Source organism: Peromyscus leucopus, chromosome 8b (genome assembly GCF_004664715.2).
Source record: "Peromyscus leucopus breed LL Stock chromosome 8b, UCI_PerLeu_2.1, whole genome shotgun sequence".
Classification (NCBI taxonomy): domain Eukaryota; kingdom Metazoa; phylum Chordata; class Mammalia; order Rodentia; family Cricetidae; genus Peromyscus; species Peromyscus leucopus.
The window spans coordinates 96504127-96524287 of NC_051086.1; the positions used below are offsets into that span (position 1 = coordinate 96504127).

General features: G+C 47.1%; 1 protein-coding gene across 3 annotated transcripts in view; it reads left to right on the forward strand.

Moving 5' to 3' along the window:
- Window positions 1–12860: 12860 nt before the first annotated feature.
- Window positions 12861–20161, forward strand: part of Calcoco2 (calcium binding and coiled-coil domain 2) — a 34155-nt gene continuing 26854 nt past the window's right edge. For 2 of the 3 annotated variants that reach the window (XM_028869019.2, XM_028869020.2), the window contains exon 1: window positions 12862–12966. The gene's annotated coding sequence lies outside the window, so the exon portion shown is untranslated. Of the gene's footprint in view, window positions 12967–20161 lie in introns of all 3 variants that reach the window. The other variant, XM_037200550.1, reaches the window with a different exon arrangement.

Consider the following 20161-nt stretch of genomic DNA (forward strand, 5'->3'; position numbering starts at 1 on the left):
AAACTAGACTGTGTCCCTTTGGAGGTAAATACAGGTTAAAAAATAATAATGAAGTAGAGATGGGCTGAAAAGTTTAAAGCGCTTGCTGTACAAGCTTGAAGATCAGAGTTCTGATCCCCAGAAGCCCACTTAAATATGTAAGTGTGGATGCTTGTCTGTAATTCCTACCCCAGAGGGTAGAGACAGGGATTACCCAGAACAAACTGACTAGCAAGGCTAACCATATTGGTGAGTTCTGGGTTTGACTGAGAGACCTTGCCTCAGTGAAAAAGGTGGTGAAAGAGCAATCATGAATGATTCTTTTTTTTTTTTTTTTTTTGGTTTTCAAGACAGAGTTTCTTTGTGTAGTCCTGGCTGTCCTAGAACTCGCTCTGTATACCAGGCTGGCCTCAAACTCAAAACAGAGATCCACTTGCCTCTGCCTCCTGAGTTCTGGGAGTAAAGACATGCACCACCACTGCCCAGCATGATTTTTAAAAGGTGGTGGTGGTGGTGGTGGTGGCGGCGGCGGTGGCGGCGGCGCATGCCTTTAATCCCAGCATTCAGGAGGCAGAGCCAGGAGTATCTCTGAGTTCAAGGCTAGCCTGGGCTACAGAGTGAGTTCCAGGACAGGCACCAAAACTACACAGAGAAACCTTGTCTCAAAAAAACAAAACAAAACAAAACCAACAACAACAAAAAAAATGTAGTATTTGTCTTTCTTTTTTTAAATTTTATTTTCATTTTTATGTACATTGGTGTTTTGCCATGAGTTTTGGGTCCCCCAGCTCTGGAGTTATAGACAGTTGTGAACTGCCATGAGGGTGCTGGGAATTGAATCCTGGATCTCTGGAAGAGCAGTCAGTGCTCTTAACCACTGAGTCATCTCTCCAGACTAATGAATGATTCTTGATATCAGATTCGAACCTCCACATGTATTTGCACACACATCCACACAAGTGTGTACACACACACACACAATTCATATACAGAACCCACACACACTTTAAAAGAAGAGAGAGAGAGAGAGAGAGAGAGAGAGAGAAGGAGGGAGGAGGGAGGGAGGGAAGGAGAGAGAGAGAGAGAGAGAGAGAGAGAGAGAGAGAGAGAGAGAGAGAGAGAGACGAGAAAATAAGGTGGAGTGGAGCAGAGCTGGAGAGATATCTCAGAGGTAAAGACACTGGCTGCTCTTCCAGAGGTCCTGAGTCCTGAGTTCAATTCCCAGCAACTACGTGGTGGTTCACAACCATCTATAATGAGATTTGGTGCCCTCTTCTGGCCTGCAGGGATACATACAGGTAGGACACTGTAATAATATGTAATGAATGGATGAATGAATGAATGAATACATAAATAAATAATAAGAGATTTAAAAAGTAAGGTGGAGCCGGGCGGTGGTGGCGCACGCCTTTAATCCCAGCACTCGGGAGGCAGAGGCAGGCAGATCTCTGTGAGTTCGAGGCCAGCCTGGGCTACCAAGTGAGTCCCAGGAAAGGCGCAAAGCTACACAGAGAAACCCTGTCTCGAAGAAAAAAAAAAAAAAAAAAAAAGAAGTAAGGTGGAGTGTGATGAGGAAGACACCCACCTCTGTGTTGCATATGCACATGTACACATTTGGGTGTTCACGCAGATGGCATGCATACCACATGCACATACATGTGTGCAACCATAAAATGAGAATTCCTGCTAAATCATAAGAGTTCTTAAAGATACTTCCCCCACCCTCCAATTTATTTTCAGATAAGGAAACAAGGTCTAGAGAATAGGATAACCATCTCTGGCCTTAGACGTCTCCCTCAGCTCCCCAGACCATTCCTCCACTCGTTCTCACGCGTGATGTCAGTGAAGCAGAAATAGAAACTGCAGTCCCCCCGGATTTCACTATGGCTGGGGGCGCTGACAGACAGAGGCCCTGCGGATGGGTCTGCACGACGCAGCTCCCAAGCCCTTATCTTCCTGTCTTCATCTTCATTTACCTGTGGTGATATTTTGTTTGTGATCTAACAAATAAAGCTCGACTGAAGGTCAGGTTGTGGAGCTAAGCCACCGGTTAGCCATAGAGGTCAGACAGTGATGGCGCACACCTTTAATCCCAGCACTCGGGAGGCATAAGCAGACGGATCTCTGTGAGTTCAAGGCCACCCTGGGCTCCACAAGATTGATCCAGTCTGAAAGAGAAAGAGCCAGGCAGTGGTGGCACACACCTTGGGATCTCACGCCTTTAATCCCAGCACTAGGGAGGTGGAGACAGGAAGTGATGTGGCTGGGCGGAGAGAGGAATATAAGGCAGGAGGAGACAGGAGCTTGGGGGTCCTTTCATATTGAGGATTCGGTAGAGGTAAGAAGTCTTCCTAGTGGCTGGCTGCTCTGCTTCCCTGATCTTTCAGCATGTACCCTGATATCTGGCTCTGAGTTTTATTAACATTTTTTTCCTAGAAAAGGCTGTTCATGGCTGTTTTTCAGGCCTCCTTGTCTTGGTGTGAAAGGTTCCCTGAAACAAAGAAATGTGTTCCACAGAATCACCTGCACCACAAGGGAGATAGTTGGCATATTCCTTTATTTTTTCTTTTGTTTTTTTGAGACAAGGCCTTTCTGTGTAGTCCACAATGGCTTCACACTTGAGACAGACCTTCTAAGCCGCCTAAGTACTGCAATTATAAGCATGAGCTACAAGCCCAGCATCCCCTTTCTTCCCCCCACTGGGGACAAAACCCAAGGCCTCAGGAGTGCTAGGAAACCACTGAGCCACATCCCCAGGCCAGATCTATTCCATGAGCCTTCCTATGTTCCACAGGCACACACAGCCATCTACCAATACTCCATGGAATAAAATGCCACTCTGCAAAGCTGTCTTTTTATATTTTTGTCAAAGTGCTTGAGCATCCATTTCTCATTAACACTTATGGGGGGGGGCGGGTGGAATAAGGCAGGGTGTAGGATTTCATATAGCCCAGGCTGGCCTCAAACTTGCTATGTAGCTGAGGGTTACCCTGTACTTTTTATCCTCTTACCTCAAGCTCCCAAATCCTTGGATAGCTGGTGTGACCCGTAACATCTCTAGCTTATTTGACAAAATTTTTGACTATCCCAAGTTTCAAAACCACCAGTTTGTAAAGTAGAATGTTTGGCACATGTGTAGGTTAAAAAACAGTGGTATCAGCTGGGCATGGGGGCACACGCCTTTAGTCCCAGCACTCGGGAGGCAGAGGCAGGTGGATCTCTGTGAGTTCGAGGCCAGCCTGGTCTACAAAGCAAGCAGGACAGCCGGGACAGTTACATAGAGAAACCCTGCCTTATAAAACAAACAAACAAAACAGTGAGAATCAGCAGTCTCTTTCCTCCCACTGATCATCCAGTCCCCTTCTTTTTCAAACCCGGGTGTGGAAACAATCTGTACCCTGTGAAGTCTATGAGACAGGAAACTGAATGTAGGGAGAAAAATCCCTCCTCACCCTCTTTTCCCAAGGAATTGAAAGTCCAAAAGCCCGAGTCTTTTCAGACGGGAAGGGCCAGGCTGAGCAGGGCTGTAAGGGTGGAGGAGAAGGTTGTCCATTGGTACAAGACTAGTGTGAGCAAGGATGCTCCTACACTTGCCTCTTATTCCTCCCCCTTCCAGTCGTCCACATCTGGTTCGCCCAGATGCAGTCATCTGTACTAGCCAAGACAGCGGCCACTCACCTCTGCCTATTTCAATTTAAATTACATAAAAATTTATTTTCTCAGGCTGGAGAGATGGCTCAGGGGTTAAGAGCGCTGACTCTTCTTCCAGAGGACCTGAGTTCAATTCCCAGCACCCACATGGCAGCTCACACCTGTCTATAACTACAGTTTTAGGGGATCCCCACACCCATGGCAAAAACACAAATGCACATAAAAATAAAATAAAATATATAAAAAAAATTTTTCTCTGGGCTAGCATGACGGTTTATCACATAACAATGCTCGCTGCTAGAGCCTGATGACCTGGTTTTGAACCCCAGAACCCATACAAAGGGAAAGCGAAGAACCAATTCCACAAAGCTCTCCAAGGCTTCTTTGGGAAAACACTGAATAACAGGTAACCCTAGTGAAGTTGGAGGGCCACCATGACTGGGGGCCCCAGGTTGGGGTAGAGGTGGGGGGCATCCTTGAAGGCATCCTGTCACCAAAGATCAAGTCCCCAGAAGAGATCTACCTGTACTCCTTGCCATCAAGAAGTCTGAGATAGCCGGGCGGTGGTGGCACATGCCTTTAATCCCAGCGGGCCAGCCTGGGCTACAGAGTGAGTTCCAGGAAAGGCTCCAAAGCCACACAGAAACACCCTGTCTAAAAAACAAAAACAAAAACCTGAGATAATTGATTTTTTTTCTGGGTTGCATACCTTAAGGTTGAAGTTTTGAAAAATCATGATAGTAGATAAGCAGACCTGGCTGGTGGACCAGGTTCAAGGTTTTTGTTTTTGTTTTTGTTTTTTTATCACTACTACTGGGGACTAAAATAGTCACATTGGTTTAAGCATTAAGTGCTCTAAGGAGGTAGCCATTGGCCAGCCTAGGGCCCATCATCTTGCCAAGCTTTCCACTGTTTTAGTGTGAAGAGGCTGTTAGGAGAACAAGATCGGAAAATCCCATGCTGTCCCTTGTGAGGTGACAGACCACTGCCCAGGCTGCATTGACACCAGGGCCACCTTTGATGCCATCTCCAAGACCTACAGCTATCTGACCCCTGACCTGTGTAAAGAGAATCTGTTCACTAAGTCTCCCATGATGTGAAAACGCACAGGAGAGCCCCCGGGCAGAGGACCCAGGCTCCAGCTGTGACTATCACGTAGGGTTTTTATACATGAAAAATAAAAGCGAGGGGCTGGAGGAACGGCTGAGCAGTTAAGGGCAGATATTGCCCTTGCAGAGGACCCAAGTTCAGTTCCTAACACCTACATCAGGTGGCTTACCACTGCCTGTTAGCGCTAGGGCATCTGATGCCTCCTCTGACCTACATACATATATATATACAATGTGCATGTGTGTGTGTGTGTGTGTGTGTGTGTGTGTGTGTGTGTGTGTAAAATAAATATATATTTTAAATGTAGGGAGCAGAGGAATCCCTGAGTGAATGTATATTGTCACAGGCATTGCTATAACAAAGATCTGGATGCCTCAGCCCCATGGGAGTGGCAAGACCTCCTCTTGGCCCTTCAGAGGGATGGCAAAGGCTTCCTGGGGGTCCAAGAGAGAAAGATTGATGAAGGTGAACACAAACTAGCAACTATAGCTTCTACCTCTCAGATGTTTACAGACTTAGTCTGCTCACCCACTGATTCCTCCTACATAGACTCGCTAACTCCTGCCTCTGTGCTGAACATAATAAACACTCTGAGGTTCTGGGTTGTTACTGGCAGGACGCCATCAGTGTTCACACAACCCACCTGACCCCAGCTTTTCTGTACACGGTCTGTGCGTCTGTCCTTTCTTCATCTCTTCACTGCCTCTGGTCAGGGTTCCGAGACAGAGTCATGTGGGATATGGCAGAAAAGAAAAAGAGCATGAATTAAGCCTCTTATTTATTGGATTTGTGTGTGAGGGTTTTACACATGTATATAGTCAGTGCAGTACTTGCATGCTTGGTCACCGAGGAGGTCAAGGAAGTAAGAAAAAGACACCCACTGGACCTGGAGTTACAGATGGTGGTCAGTTACCATGTGAGTGCTGGGAATCAGACCCCGATTCTCTGCAAGAACAGCAAGTACTCAAGTGCTGAGCCATCCTCCAGCCTCATGCTTTGTTTTTATTTTTGTTCTGAAGCAAGGTCTCCCTATGTAAATCTGGCCCAGAAATCACTATGTAGTCCAGGCTACCTCAAACTTTCAAAGAGCCTTTTGCCTCTGACTCTGTCTTGAAATTATAGGCATGTATGACCCTGACTGGCAAGTCTTCCTTGCCTTTTTTTTTTTTTTTTTTTTTTTTTGGTCGGTGGTGGGATATTGAAACAGGGATTCTCTACCTAGCCCTGGCTGGCCTCGTACACACAGACATCTGCCTACCTCTGCCTCCCAAGTGCTAGGACTAAAGGCGTGTGCCACCATACTCAGCATTTTTCTTTCTTTTTTAAAGACTTTTTATTTATTATGTACACAGTGTTCTGCCTGCATGTATTCCTGCACACCAGAAGAGGGCGCCAGATCTCATTAAAGATGGTTGTGAGCCACCTTGCTTTTGCTGGGAATTGAACTCAGGACCTCTGGTAGAGGAGCCAGTGCTCTTAACCTCGGAGACATCTCTCCAGCCCTGCTCCGCACTTTTTTTGGTCTTAATAAATTTGGCAACCTTTTGCCTGACTGTGGGTAGAAAGTCCTTAATTTTCTCAATTTTTCCATTAAAACATTAAAATGTGTTTATTGTTATTATTGTGTGCGTGGGTGTGCATGATGGGGGAAGGGTGTGTGTGTGCATTTGCACCACTGCACACATGCAGATCAGCTACTTTGCAATGTTAGTTTTCTTTCTTCTAACTCGGCTCCCGGAGAGAATTCAGGATTGCGCAGCAAGCGATTCTCCTAGGGAGCCGTTTTACCCATCTGACTTCCTCAGATGTTACAGAAGGCATTCGGAGAGTGTGAACGAGAGCACCTTAGATGTTCCTAGAAGGCAGAATTAGAATGTTTCTTCCCCCGTCTGGAATCGAAGACTGCTTCAGAAGCATAAATGTCCTGGTCATGTGACCCGGAGCATTTTCTTCCAGATTCAAACTGTTGGAACGCCTTTGAGAAGGGACACTTCTAAACTTAACCTTCCATAGGCAGCATGCACCTAGTATCTTCTGGGTAATTTAAAAAAAAAAGTAGCAACTATCGTGGTAGTTCACACCTGTAAGATTGCATTTGAGAGGCTGAGGCAGGAGGACTGCCCTGAGTTCAGGGCTATACTAAGATAATGGCACAGTGAAACCCTGTTAAAAAGGTTAAGAAGACTTTAGTCAAGACTGAAAGGGAGAGAGATTCATGCTCAATCTGTAACTATGGTAAAGACTGTGAGAATGCATAACCAACAGGCTGAGTGAAGAAGTCCATGGGTGATAGCACAGGCTATCTTAGGACAAGAGGGGATCTGGACTACTAGGCTAACCTTGGCTACATATCAAGTTCAAGGCTATCCTAAAAGAAGTCCTGACTCAAAAACATAACAAACGGGTTAACGAGTTGTGGCATGGACCACGTGCAACTATTGCTGCTTGACGAAGTCCAGAATTTCAACTTTTTGGATCACAGTTCTCAGCACCCTTTTACTTTCATTTTTAATAATTCTCCCTATGTGTTGTGGGAGTTTCTTTATGTCTTTTCCTTTAGGAAATTTTGTTCCGGCTTTGAAGGATGAGAATGTGTAAAATACCAGCCTCTTTAAACAAAAGAATTCATTGGGAAAAATTCCTGCCACTGTGGAACCATATAGTGTGATAACTCTGCCTACTGTTAGAATTCCTGGCCACTCCCCCAGTTACATGACCATGCGTGCGCTGACCAGTAGCCAGGCAAGATGCTTAGTCATCCTAGGGCCTTACTCCTACATAATCTGTGCGCAGCATGGTCACCCAATCTATGTGCATGCGTGACGTAGCTATGTAAGCCTATATGTACATGTGAGGGGGTGAGGGGACCTATAAAAGTGGGTTCTACCTATTCCTCCCCTCTCTTCCTGCACAGTCATTCTATGGGCCTATGCACACCTGTTCTATTCCCTTCCTTTAATAAACTCTTATAGTAGGTTTTGTTGTGCCTCATGGCTTCTCTCGCATGGTAAATAGTGCCACTTAATAAATAACATTGTGCTGCCTAATCAATAACATTGGTGCTGAGACAAAGCGGGCCCTCCTGGCACTCTGTGCCCAGGACCCTGTACCGAGGTTTGCTCTACCTACAACTGCCCATTTTTCCATTTGCCCAGCCACTGGACCGCTTCACACAACACCAGCTGCTTCGATTGGTGAGCTTTCCCTTTACCAGCCAGCTTAAACAGTTCCCTGGACCAATGGGAATGACCATAGATCGTCCGGTGTCCCTCTGGTGTCCTGGGGATTGGGGGAACTCCCGTTCACAGCCTTCATTGGCTATGGTCGGCCCCCATCACAGGCTTAAATCTCCAGCCATTTACCATGACTACAGTCTGAGATATCGTTCTCACTGTTGGACCCTCGTCCTCGGGCTGCCTACACCCCACCCTCATTTTCTCGCTTACCGAAGCACTGAACGACTTTGTCAGCCTCTGTCAGACATTCATCCTCAGGCTAGGTACACTCTGGCCCTCATTCTCTGGCTTGATGAAGGATTGAATGACTTGTGCCAATTGCTGATCCTCACTTGATCTCGGGGACGCCTGAGATTGTAGTCTTGGATTATGTTTGTTTTTATTATTTTTTTTTAATTTTATTTTTTTCTCTCTGCCACAGCCATGGGAAATAAGGCTTCCAACCCTACTAGTCCCCCCTCTCCTCTGGGATGTCTTCTTAAAACTCTTAATGCCTTATTTAAAAACCTCTAAGCTTGTCTGGCTGTGCACTAAAAAGTGGCCTAAATATCCCTTAGAGAACAATAAAAATGGCTACCTAATGGCTCACTGGACCCTGATATTCTACGGGAATTATCTAACTCCTGCCAGCAAACGCGCCAAAGGAAAGAGTTACCTTACATCCAAGCTTTTTTTTTTTTTTTTTTTTTTTTTTTTTTTTTTTTTTTTTTTTTTTAACCTCAGCTCTAAACCCTCCCCTCGATTCCTCTCTCTGCCCACAAGCTCCCAGCTGTGCAACCTGAACCTGAGGAACCTCTGACTACGGCTCTGGACCCGCCAAGGAACCTCCACTATCCGACCTCCCGCTCCTGCTCCCCGGGCGTCTGCCCCTTCGCTCCTCCTCCAGCCCCTCCTCCTCTCCGATATCAGGCCGCTCGAACCGAACCCCACTCTGGCTCCCACCTTGACTCCTCCGGTCACTCGTTCTCAGCTGCTAAGGGACCCGACTCCAGCCACGTCAACCCAGCAACCGTTCTTCCTTCGCCAGAGGTGGCTGAGGTGGATGGACTGGTTAAGGTTCATGTCCCTTTCTCCCTCACAGAACTTCCTCAGATAAAAAGAAAACTGGGCTCTTATACCTAACTCTGCTTTCTTCATTAAACAATTCCAATATATTGCCCAATCTTATAGCCTTATCTCTCATATATATATATATCCCACTAGCCACTCAAAGGCCTCCAGGTCCCTGTCTTAAGTGTGGTAGAGAAGGCCACTGGGCTCATGCCTACCCTGCCCCACTCAGGCCACCATCTGGGCCTTGTCCAAAGTGCCACCGAGAGGGACACTGGTCAGCTGACTGCCCTCATGCACCTCGTGGCATGGGGACATCAAACGAGGGAAGACCACCCTCCAGTCGATCTCCTAGGCTTGGCAATGGATGATTGAGGGGAACCCAGGATAGCGGTTACAGTATCGGGGTGATCCATTTCCTTCCTTTTGGACACTGGAGCCACTTACTCAGTCCTGAGGGAGTTCTGGGGTCCCACCTCTTCTTCTTGTCTCCCTATTGTTGGGGTAGGGGGACAGCCTTACCCACCTCACCAGACCCCACCACTTAATTGTATTTTCAGGGGTACCCCTCTCACCCACACATTTTTAGTTGTGCCAACCCACCCTGTGCCCCTAATGGGAAGAGATTTTCTAGCTAAGGTAGGAGCTTTTATTTCATTTGCTCCCCACATTTTTCTTACCCCAGACTCGTCAGTAGCTCCTTCCTCCTCCTCCTAGCCACCCAGCCTACTAGTTCCAACATTTTATTTCCCTGGTCAGCCTCTCAGGAGGACCCCAAAGTCTGGGACACCCAGAACCCTTCTGTTGCTAGGCACCATCCCCCTATTATTATCCAGTTGCAGGACCCTACCAGGTATATTACCCAAGCTCAGTACTCTCTCTCACTCTAGAGCCTTAGAGGACTTAAGCCTATCATTTCTGACCTTCTCAGAAAAAAGCTGCTCCACCCAACCTCTTGGCCTTTTTACACGCCCATACTTGCAGTTAAAAAGTCTTATAGCAGAATACTAAACATTATAAAATCATGGCTACCAGCTCAAGATTTTTAATTCCCTGTGGCTGCTTCTTAATATGTTCAAAAATTCTTCCAAGCTCCAGAGCCAGCTTGAATCCACCTGAACAGATCAGATCCACTTCAGATAAGTATAATTCAAACTTTCCTGGTCCCAGGACACCCCCACACACCCCAGGACCTCTCAGGGACCTCCTCCCAAGGTACAATTTTTTCTAAACTTCCTCTTCTGCCTCACCAGCACCTCATCAGACCCAAACAGTCACTGAGCCCAAAGCAGCAGTAGATAATGGATGATTCCCAGAGCAGTGAAGGACAATCAACTACCTCAGGACGTCTGGCTGGCTACCCCAAAAGCCCCCTTCCCTACCCCCAAAAGTTAACTGATGCCCACCGAGTCAGCTGGAAGCAGTTGCAGGAGAAACAGCGCCCCTGTTCCCGTTTACCCGCGATTTTTAATAAAAACAAAGAGTCTGGAATGTTAGAATTCCTAGCCACACCCCCAGCTACACGCGCTGTCCTGTAGCCAGGCAAGATGCTTAGTTATCCTAGGGCCTTCCCTCCTGTGTGATCTGTGTACTGTGTGATCACCTAATCACCTTCACACAGAGTGGTCACACAATCTATGCCCATGTGTGGTGTAGCTATGTAAGCCCACATGTGCATGTTCAGGGGGGACCCATAAAAGCAGGTTCCACCTATTCCTCCCCTCTCTTCCTGCACAATCATTCCATAGGTCTATGCACACCCCTTCTAGTCCCTTCCCTTAATAAACTCTTATAGTGGGTTTTGTTGCACCTCGTGGCTTCTCTCTCATGGTAAACATTGCCGCTTAATAAATAACATTGTGCTGCTTAATAAATAACACCTACTCCCACATAAACTAACACCAAGGTGCTAGAAAATTTATATAGTAACTTATGCTGGATAAATAAGATATATTTGATAATCAAGATTTATAAATTCTAGCTGGGCGTTGGTGGTACATGTCTTTAATCCCAGCACTTGGGAGGCAGAGACAGGAAGATCTCTGTGAGTTTGAGGCCAGCCTGGGCCACAGAGTGAGTTCCAGGACTGGCTCCAAAGCTACAGAGAAATCCTGTCTCAAAAAACAAAGAAACAGCCGGGCAGTGGTGGCACATGCCTTTAATCCCAGCACTCGGGAGGCAGAGGAAGGCGGATCTCTGTGAGTTCGAGGCCAGCCTGGGCTACAGAGTGAGTTCCAGGACAGGCACAAAGCCACACAGAGAAACCCTGTCTCGGGAAAAAAAAAAAAATATATATATATATATATATTCCTCAGGTCTACTCAGGTTCATAGTAATATTATATTTGTCTAGTTTCATCTTTGCTAACTTTAAGTTTTAGCTATTTGGATAAACTAAGCCATATTTTAAAAATCCTACAATGTTCTATAAAAGTGTTTGGTGTCTCCCCCGCCCCAAGAAAGTCCTTTTCCCAAGGTCAGCCATTCCTCCAGGGACTTGAAGAAAGTTCCTGATTGCTAAAAAGGGAGTCATTCTGATCTCTGGCAAAAGGAATTTGTGACCCTCCATTACCATATAACTGGTGCCTATTAACTTGTCAAGGTCAATGCTAGCTTCCCCAATCCCTGATCTCAAGATACACCCCAGCTCACATACCCCCACCCCCACCCCCATTTAATCCTATGTGCAACTACAAATTATCAAAGGTGTATTCTTTAAATAAACTGTCTAGCAGCCATCCCAACTCACCCTCAGATCATGTCAGTCTCCTACTTTGCCCTCACCCACTCCATACATCCTCTTTGGGACCTGAGCCACCCTCCCGCCCCACCCTACCCTCAGATCCAACCCCACCCCATGCCCCCAACCCCATCCCGCAGCCCCCCAACCCCCACCCCACCCCATACCCCTAACCCCATCCCACCCTACCCTCAGCCCCCACCCTACCCCCATTCCCACTCCACCCCATACCCCTAACCCCATCCCACCCTACCCTCAGCCCCCACCCCACCCCCCACCCCCACCCTCGCCAAAGCTGGTCTCAGGCAGAGTTGGTTCCTTGGTTAAGAGCACTTGTTGCTACTGCAGAGGACCTGGGTTGTATTCCCAGCACCCACATGGTGGCTTACAATCATCCATAACTCCGGTTTCAGAGGATCCAACATCCTCTTCTGATCCCTCTGGGCCCCAGGCGCGAAAGTGGTGGATATACATATTCAGGCAAAACACCCATTCACATAAAATAAACAAAAACAAACAGAAACTTACTTTATGAGTCAAGTCACAGGAGACTCAGAAAGGTTTATAGATTTCCTTTAAGGTCGGGTGTGAGACATGATTTTTTTTTCTTTTTTTTGAGACAAAGTCTCAGGTAGCCTAGACTCAAACTTTGCAGCCAAATCTGGCCCTGGACGGCTGACCACCAATGCTGGAATTACAGGTATCTACTACCAAGCCTGATCGTGTGTGTGTGTGTGTGTGTGTGTGTGTGTGTGTGTGTGTGTGTATGAAGCAGGATGAAATGCCAGAGTCTAATCTGTATCTATAGGACTATCTATCTATCTATATCTCATCTGTATCTATACATACACATGCATACATATATATGTGTATATCATCTCTATCTGTAGCACTAAGTATCTATAGTGCATGAAGTTTTATGTAGAGGCAGGAAAAGTAAGATAAACTCTCAATACCCTTTCAAAGACGCAACTTTAAACAAATTTAAAAAAAATAAAAATAAAAAAGACAGTTTGCTCTAGGATGGATCTAGGATAGCGTCATCCAAGACACAACGAGTCCCGGGCGGCCGGCGGCGGGGCGGGGCTTGTGGCTGTTGTGACGCAGTGGGCGGGGCTTGCCCGCCCCTTTGGCCTCTAGCCCCGCCCACGGGCCTTTGGGTTCCCTGTTGCTGTTGCGCCGCTGCTGGCTGCTGTCCCCGGTGAGTCCCTGAAGTGAAGGGGGGCAGTTGAGCCCTTGGGGTCCCCGAAATTCGGACTTCTGGGCCTTGGGACGGGGCCACAGGCAGGCCACGGCGTGGCGGGCTTCAGCTTCACCTCGGTCCGTCCCGGGGGGCGTGGGTCAGCGAGGGTGGCTCCGGGAGGGCCTGGAGCGCCTACCGCGGCCTGGGAGGCCCGGGACGATTTTCCCAGAGGAGGGCGAGGCTGCCGGAGTTTGGGGTTCCAGGGCTTGTGGCCCGCGGGAGGACAGTCGCCTCTGACAGGAGCCAGGGTCCCGGCGCAGTGGCCCTGTGTTGTGGTTCGCGGTGGTATCCGGCCCCGCCGCCCCTGGTCGCCGAGGTTCCTGACGCCCAGCTTCTAATGTGTCACCGCTATCGGCTCTCAGGCCCAGGGGCCGAGGGCCCCGCTGCGTCACCCTGACCGAGTTACTTTCTCTTTAGGTCTGTTTCCCTCTGTGCCAGCAAGTTAGCTCCCTGAAACCTCTTTCCCTCTGTATCCCGTCGAGGCAGCCCCGATGGACAAGGAGATGTCAGTGCCCTGCTGCATTACAGCTGATCTGCCGCTGCTTTCTCCCTAACTTTTTTTTTTCCTGTCATTTGAATTCTTTGCCCTAGAAACAAATCCACAACAAGTGCGTATGGATGGAACTTAGGAGAGTAATTTGGATGTTGTATCATAACTTCCCTTTTACTTTTTTTTTTTTTTTTTTTTTTTGCAAAACCCACATATAACAAAGGACTTCATTCACTAGGTCTTTGTGGCTTATGAACCACACACGATTAGGGATGCCTAGATGGCTTACTTTCCCAAGTGTTGTCGGGAGTTCTGAAACTCTCTACCTTGTAGCAAGCAGGAAAGCAGCCAAACAGGAAACACCTTGAAAGGACAGGGGGTCCCGAGTTACCCAACAGTAACAAGTTACACATTCTTGTACAAACATAGTACAACATTCAGTGCAAAAGTATTGAAAATTCGTGCCCCGTCTCGGCTATAGAGTGAGAGAGACTTCGCCTCAAACAAGAACAAAACCAAAAATGAAACCAAACCAGCTCTACTTACGGATACTTATTTTCTCAGAGAAAGACACGGACGATGAACTTTCTGTTTCGTGCACGCAGGATCCTCACTATACCTGAACTGGTCCTTAGAGATTTCTCTAGCCAGATGCATGTGTTGGCCAGAAACCTACAAAGGGTTTCTATGGCTTACCCTGACTTCAAGGTCGTGGCTGAGCGGAGCTGAGATCCCAGGTCTTTTGGCCTCTGGCCAAGTTCCCATGCTGCCTCCCTGTTCTTCACACACTGCCACCGTGACCTGGCACGACACAACCACCCCTTTCAAGGGGGGAAATGTATGGGGTTGGTGAGGTGGCCCAGCAGTTAAGGGCATTTGCTCCTTTTGCAGAGGATCTGGGTTCAGTTCTAGTGCCCTCCTCGGGCTGCTCACAACCACCTGGAGCTCTGGTTTCTGCCCTCATGTGGTACACATACTCAGGCACACATACGCACATACACAGAAATAAATAAAATGTTTTTTAAGGATTTTTTTAAAAAAAAAAAAAACCTGTAGGCATGGGGATTTTGCTTCCGTCTGTGCTGTACATCATGTCTGTGCAGTGCCTGAGGGGGTCAGAAGAGGGCTTTAGATCCCCTGGAGTTACAGACTACGGTGAGCTGCCTTGTGGGTGCCGGGAATTGAACCCAGATCCTTTGTGCAAGAGCAACAGGTGTCCTGAGCTGCCGACCCGTCGTTTCTCCAGCCCCTAAAATATTTTTGAAACAAAAAGTGGTGGGTAGACGGGGAACTTTCACAGTTTCTTCCAGTTGAGTCCCTCACATCTGAGAACTGTTTTTCTGTGCTTCCCCTGGCATTGCTGTGGTGGTGAGTGACAGAACTTGCTCAGACCAAATATGACAGCTCTTTCCAACAGTTGATATGTGTCTGAAAGGTTCCTAGTTGCGTAGTTTTGTCTTACGTACTGGAAAACATCCTAGTTATTTATTTGTATTTTGTGTACATTGGTGTTTTGCCTGCATGTGTGTCTGTGTGAGGGTGTCACATTCCCTGGAGCAGGAGTCACAGACAGTTGTGAGCTGCCATGTGGGTGCTGGGAATGGAATCCGGATCCTCTGGAAGAGCAGCCAGTGCTCTTAATCGCTGAGCCATCTCTCCAGCCCCTGGAAAACAGCAAACAGCATGCTGGCACAGGCAGCCCCTGTGCCCCATTCCCGCGGGCTGCCTGGGCTCCCTTTCCCCGGGCTGCCTGTGCCCCGTTTCCCCGGGCTGCCTGTGCCCCGTTTCCCCGGACTGTCTGGGCTCCCTTTCCCCGGGCTGCCTGGGCTCCCTTTCCCCGGGCTGCCTGTGCCCCGTTTCCCCGGGCTGCCTGTGCCCCATTTCCCTGGGCTGCCTGGGCTCCCTTCCCTGGGCTGCCTGGGCTCCCTTCCCCCGGGCTGCCTGTGCCCCGTTTCCCTGGGCTGTCTGGGCTCCCTTTCCTCGGGCTGCCTGGGCTCCCTTTCCCCGGACTGCCTGTGTATGCTTTCTGCTGCTCGAATTTGCTAAGCCAGGGTCAGGAGGACTGCCTTCAGATCCTGCCTTCAGATCAGCCCATCTGTTTGGCTGACTGCTAGTTTTAGAAAGGAAAAGAAGTAAGATGAAAGGATTACATTTTTGTTTGTGGCTGCTCTTCCAAAGGACCCTGGTTCAATTCCCAACACCCACATGGCAGCTCACAGTTGTCTATAACTCCAGTTCCAGGGGATCCAGCACCCTCACACCAATGCACATAAAATAAAAATAAATAATTTTAAAAAATAAGTATTTGCATTTCTCTCTTGGTTTTGGAAGCATTCAATTTCTTCCTCTGAACTAACCTAGAGAAGCAACCTATAGTCAAGTCAGTATCTCGCTCGCTCGCGCGCGCGCACGCTCTCTCTCTCTCTCTCTCTCTCTCTCTCTCTCTCTCTCTCTCTCTCTCTCTTTCACACACACACAAACACACACACACACTTTCTTCCTGTCTGTCTCTGTGTGTGTTTATTTTTAAGATCTATTTTCAAGATTTATTTATTTTTATTTTATGTGTATGGGTGTTTTACTTCTGCATGGATGTTTTACTTCTGCATGTGTGTCTATGGTCCATGTGTGTGCAGTACTCTTGGAGGCCAGAAGAGGGCGTCAGACCCACTGGAACTGGAGTTATAGTTCTATTAGCTGCTATGTGGTTACTGGGAACCAAACTCCAGCCCTCTGGAAGAGTATCCAGTGCCAAGCCATCTCTATAGTCCCAAAGGTTTATTTATATAATAATATATATGCACATTATATATTTTATATATATATGTGTGTGTGTATATATATATATATGTATATATATATATATATATACATATATATATATATATATATATAGAGAGAGAGAGAGAGAGAGAGAGAGAGAGTAGCTATGTGTAGGTGTCCTTGGAGGCCATAAGATCCCCTGGAGGTGGAGTTACGGATGGTTGTGAGCTGTTTGATATGTATGTTAGGAATTGAACTCTGGTCCTCTGCAAAACAGTGCTTTCTTAACCATTGAGCCATTTCTCCAGCCCTTGTTTATTTTTGAGCAGGGTCTCCATATGTAGCCTTGGCTGGCCTAGAACTCACTCTAAACCCAGCTGCCTCCTCCTCCTCCTCCTCCCCCCTGAGTTCCGGCATCGTGGGCAAGAGCCACCATGTCCAGTGAGTGTTTGCTTCTCTTGAAACATGTGCCCAGCTGCTATGAGAGGCTCATGTCGAAGTGTTCGGAACTTAACCTTTTTTCTGCTAAAACCTATCGCTGTAGTTTGCAGCTTCATCTCAAATGAGAAGTAGACTGGGCTGTTGCTGCTTTGCTTCAGGATAAGAAGACCTATGCTTTGAGGAACAGTTTGGGGAGTAGTATATTAAACTAAAAGGCTCATTAGATGAAAACATGTCAGGTTTTCTTAGGCACTAAGAACCATTTCCTGGGACTCGTTTTGAAATACATTATTATTGCCAGCTCCCCTGAGGGCCCTAATCCTTTTGGAAACTGCTAGAAGGGAAGAAAAAAAAGAAGTAACAACCATGTCGGACAGTTTATGGAATCTCTACACTATCCCCAGATTAATGGGTTTTGGTAGGTGCTTTGTTTCCTGAGACAGAGTCTCAGAAATCTAGGCTTAGGTACGTGGCTGGGGCTATCCTTGAACTCTGAATCCGCCTGCCTCCATCTCATATGTTAGGATTATTAATGTATGCCAGCCATGTCTAGCTGCTGGATACTTTTGTTTTTAAAATCCCTGTTTGTGGGTCCTGGAGAGATCCCTTGGTGGTTAAGAGTACTTGCTGCTCTTGCAGAGGACCCGGGTTTGATTTGCAGCACCCACGTGGTGGCTCCCAAAAATCTGTAACTCCAATTCTAGGGGATCTGGTGCCTTCTTGGCCTCCAATGGCCCCAGGCCAAGGTGCACATACGTGCATGTAGGCACAGTCCATACACATAGAATAACATACATAAGTCTAAAAGAAAAAAATCATTTTCCCCTGTCACTACTTACATGACCAGACTCAGATTTTGGGAAAAGAAAAAGAAATGAGATAGAATACGGACCTAATATATCCTGTCACTTTTTCATAATTTCTTAGCTCTCTGGATTCTAACTTAATTTAGCGCTCGTGTTTCTTCTCTTTTCTTGCCTCTATGAATTACTGCCAGCATTAGGGCAGATGGTAGATTAGTTTTGAGTGGTTAGGAGAGGAAAACTGAGGCTAACTCATTCTAGTTTTCCTTTTGTACCCTCCAACCCCGTTTCTAGACAGCATTGTTAGAAAGGTAATTTTGCCGGGCACACTCCTTTAATCCCAGCACTCAGGAGGCAGAGGTAGGTGGATCTCTGTGAGTTTGAGGCCAGCCTATGCTAGAGTGAGTTCCAGGACAGCCAGCATTACACAGAGTAACCCTGTCTTGAAAAACAACAAAAAGTTGGGTTTTTTTGTTTTTGTTTTTGTTTTTTAAATTTACTTACATGTGCGCAAGTGTATGTGTCTGGGGACAAGTGCTATTATATTCAAGTGGAAGTCAGAGGACATCTTATAGGAATCAGTTATCTTCTTCCAGGGATCAATCAAACTTGGCTTTGTCAGGTTTGGTGGCAAATATCTCTATCCACTGAGCCATCTTGCCAGCCCAGAAGGAAAGGCTTTTAAGGATCACTAATGGTTTGGTTTGGTTCAGACAGGGTCTCACTGTGTAGTCCAGGCTGGCCTCAAACTTGTGATGATCCTCCTGCCTCAGAGCTCCCGAGTACTGGGATTACAGGTCATTATGCTCAGTTTAGGATTACTGATCTTAGCAGTTAGCAGTTTCCCTTCAGGAAAGGGTGAGTGTGGTACTTCCTCACTGAACCCATTAGGATTGGTATGGCATGCGCTGGGTTTCCCTACAGCCCGTTCTTGCCCTCAGTTTGGTAAAGAGGAAGGAGGGGATGCTGCCCCTCTCCAGCCTACCTGCCTCTTCAGCCCGTCTCCAGACTTGGCAGGTAATTTAACTTTGTTCTAAGAACGATTGAAATCTGAGGCCCCGAGGACCATCGGTGTCCTGAGTCAGAGACATGCTCAGAGGCCAAGTCTGGAAGCTTCATATAGTCTTGGTTTTTTAATAAGCAAGAGACCAAGCTGTTGCTTTTTCTAGACGAGGGAAGAGATGGGATTTCTTCTGGCTGTGTACAGGCCTCAGAGCATGGCTCTCTGGTGTCACTTGTGAGTGGGCTGTCCTTTCTCAGTGTTCTTTGTGAGTTAACTTGGTTGGTCTTCAGTGAGAAGGAGAGGCTGTACCAAGCCACCTGGATTCTTAGCTAGTATTCACAGCTTGCCAGAATTTGTGTGTGTGGAAGTGGGTAATGGGTTCTGTTTGGGTTTTTCAAGACAGGATTTCTCTGTGTAGCCCTGGCTGTCCTGGAACTAACTCTGTAGACGAGGCTGGCCTCGAACTCAGAGATCAGCTGCTTCTGCCTCCCAAGTGTGGGATTAAAGGGTACACCACCACCGCCATCCACTGTGATGGGTTCTTACATCAGATTTGTGGGTTCTTTTGGTTTTGTCACCATGCCATTTAAGCAGCCAAGCCAGCTGAACTGGTCATATCAAGAATTGGTATTATTCTTGGATGTTTTTATCTCCTTGACTTTTTTTTTTTTTTTTTTTTTTTTTTTTTTTTTTTTTTTTTTTTTTTTTTTTTTTTTTTTTTTTCTGAGACAAGGTTTCTCTGTGTAACAGCCCTAGCTGTCCTGGAACTTGCTTTGTAGACCAGGCTGGTCTCAAACCACAGAGATCTGCCTGGTGATTTAAAGGCATGTGCCATCATGCCTGGCTGACTTCTTTTTTTAAAGGCAGGGAGGGTTTCATGTGGCCCAGGTTAGCCTTGGACTTACTGACTTACTATACACACACACACACACACACACACACACACACACACACACAGACATACTATAACATTAAATCAACAAGAAAAGAACTCAAATCTTACCACCATCCTTAACATCATCACCATCATCTTCATCATTAATAATATTCTTGGGTGGTGGAGATCTAGCCTAGGTTCGTATGCTAGCTAGGCAAACACTACTGTTGAGTTACATCCCCAGTCCATCCCTGCCATTATTTACCTGTAAAGCCCCTCCCACTTCTTGATGAATGGCGTGCATATATTCTTCATTCATTTATTGGAAGAACACCGAGTGGGCAGTTACTTTAACCTTGTGCTGTGTACAAGTGAGGATGATGTGTCACAAGGAGAACTAAAGATAAGGGACTTCATGTAATTGAGGGCGGGCCTGACCTGCTGTTAGTCACAGTCCCCAGTCAAAGGGCAGACAGAATCATTTGATATGCTCAGATAAATTGGTTCTTCGGTCTTAGAACTGAGGAGGCAGGGTGGCTTCCCTGTGACTGGAGACTTCTAGGGAGAGAGTCAACAAGCTGAGAGACCTCCCGGCCCGTCTTCCACAGCATCCCAGCGCAGCCTTCATCCCCCAGACAGCAGCTTGCTACAAGGGAAATGACGGACTGGAATAGGACCCTTTCCACTCCACTTGGGAACACTACCCCAAGGCATGAGGTTCAGGATGTGGCTAGGCTCTGTCACAAACCAGAAAAATCAGTGAGTTCTTGGCTCTG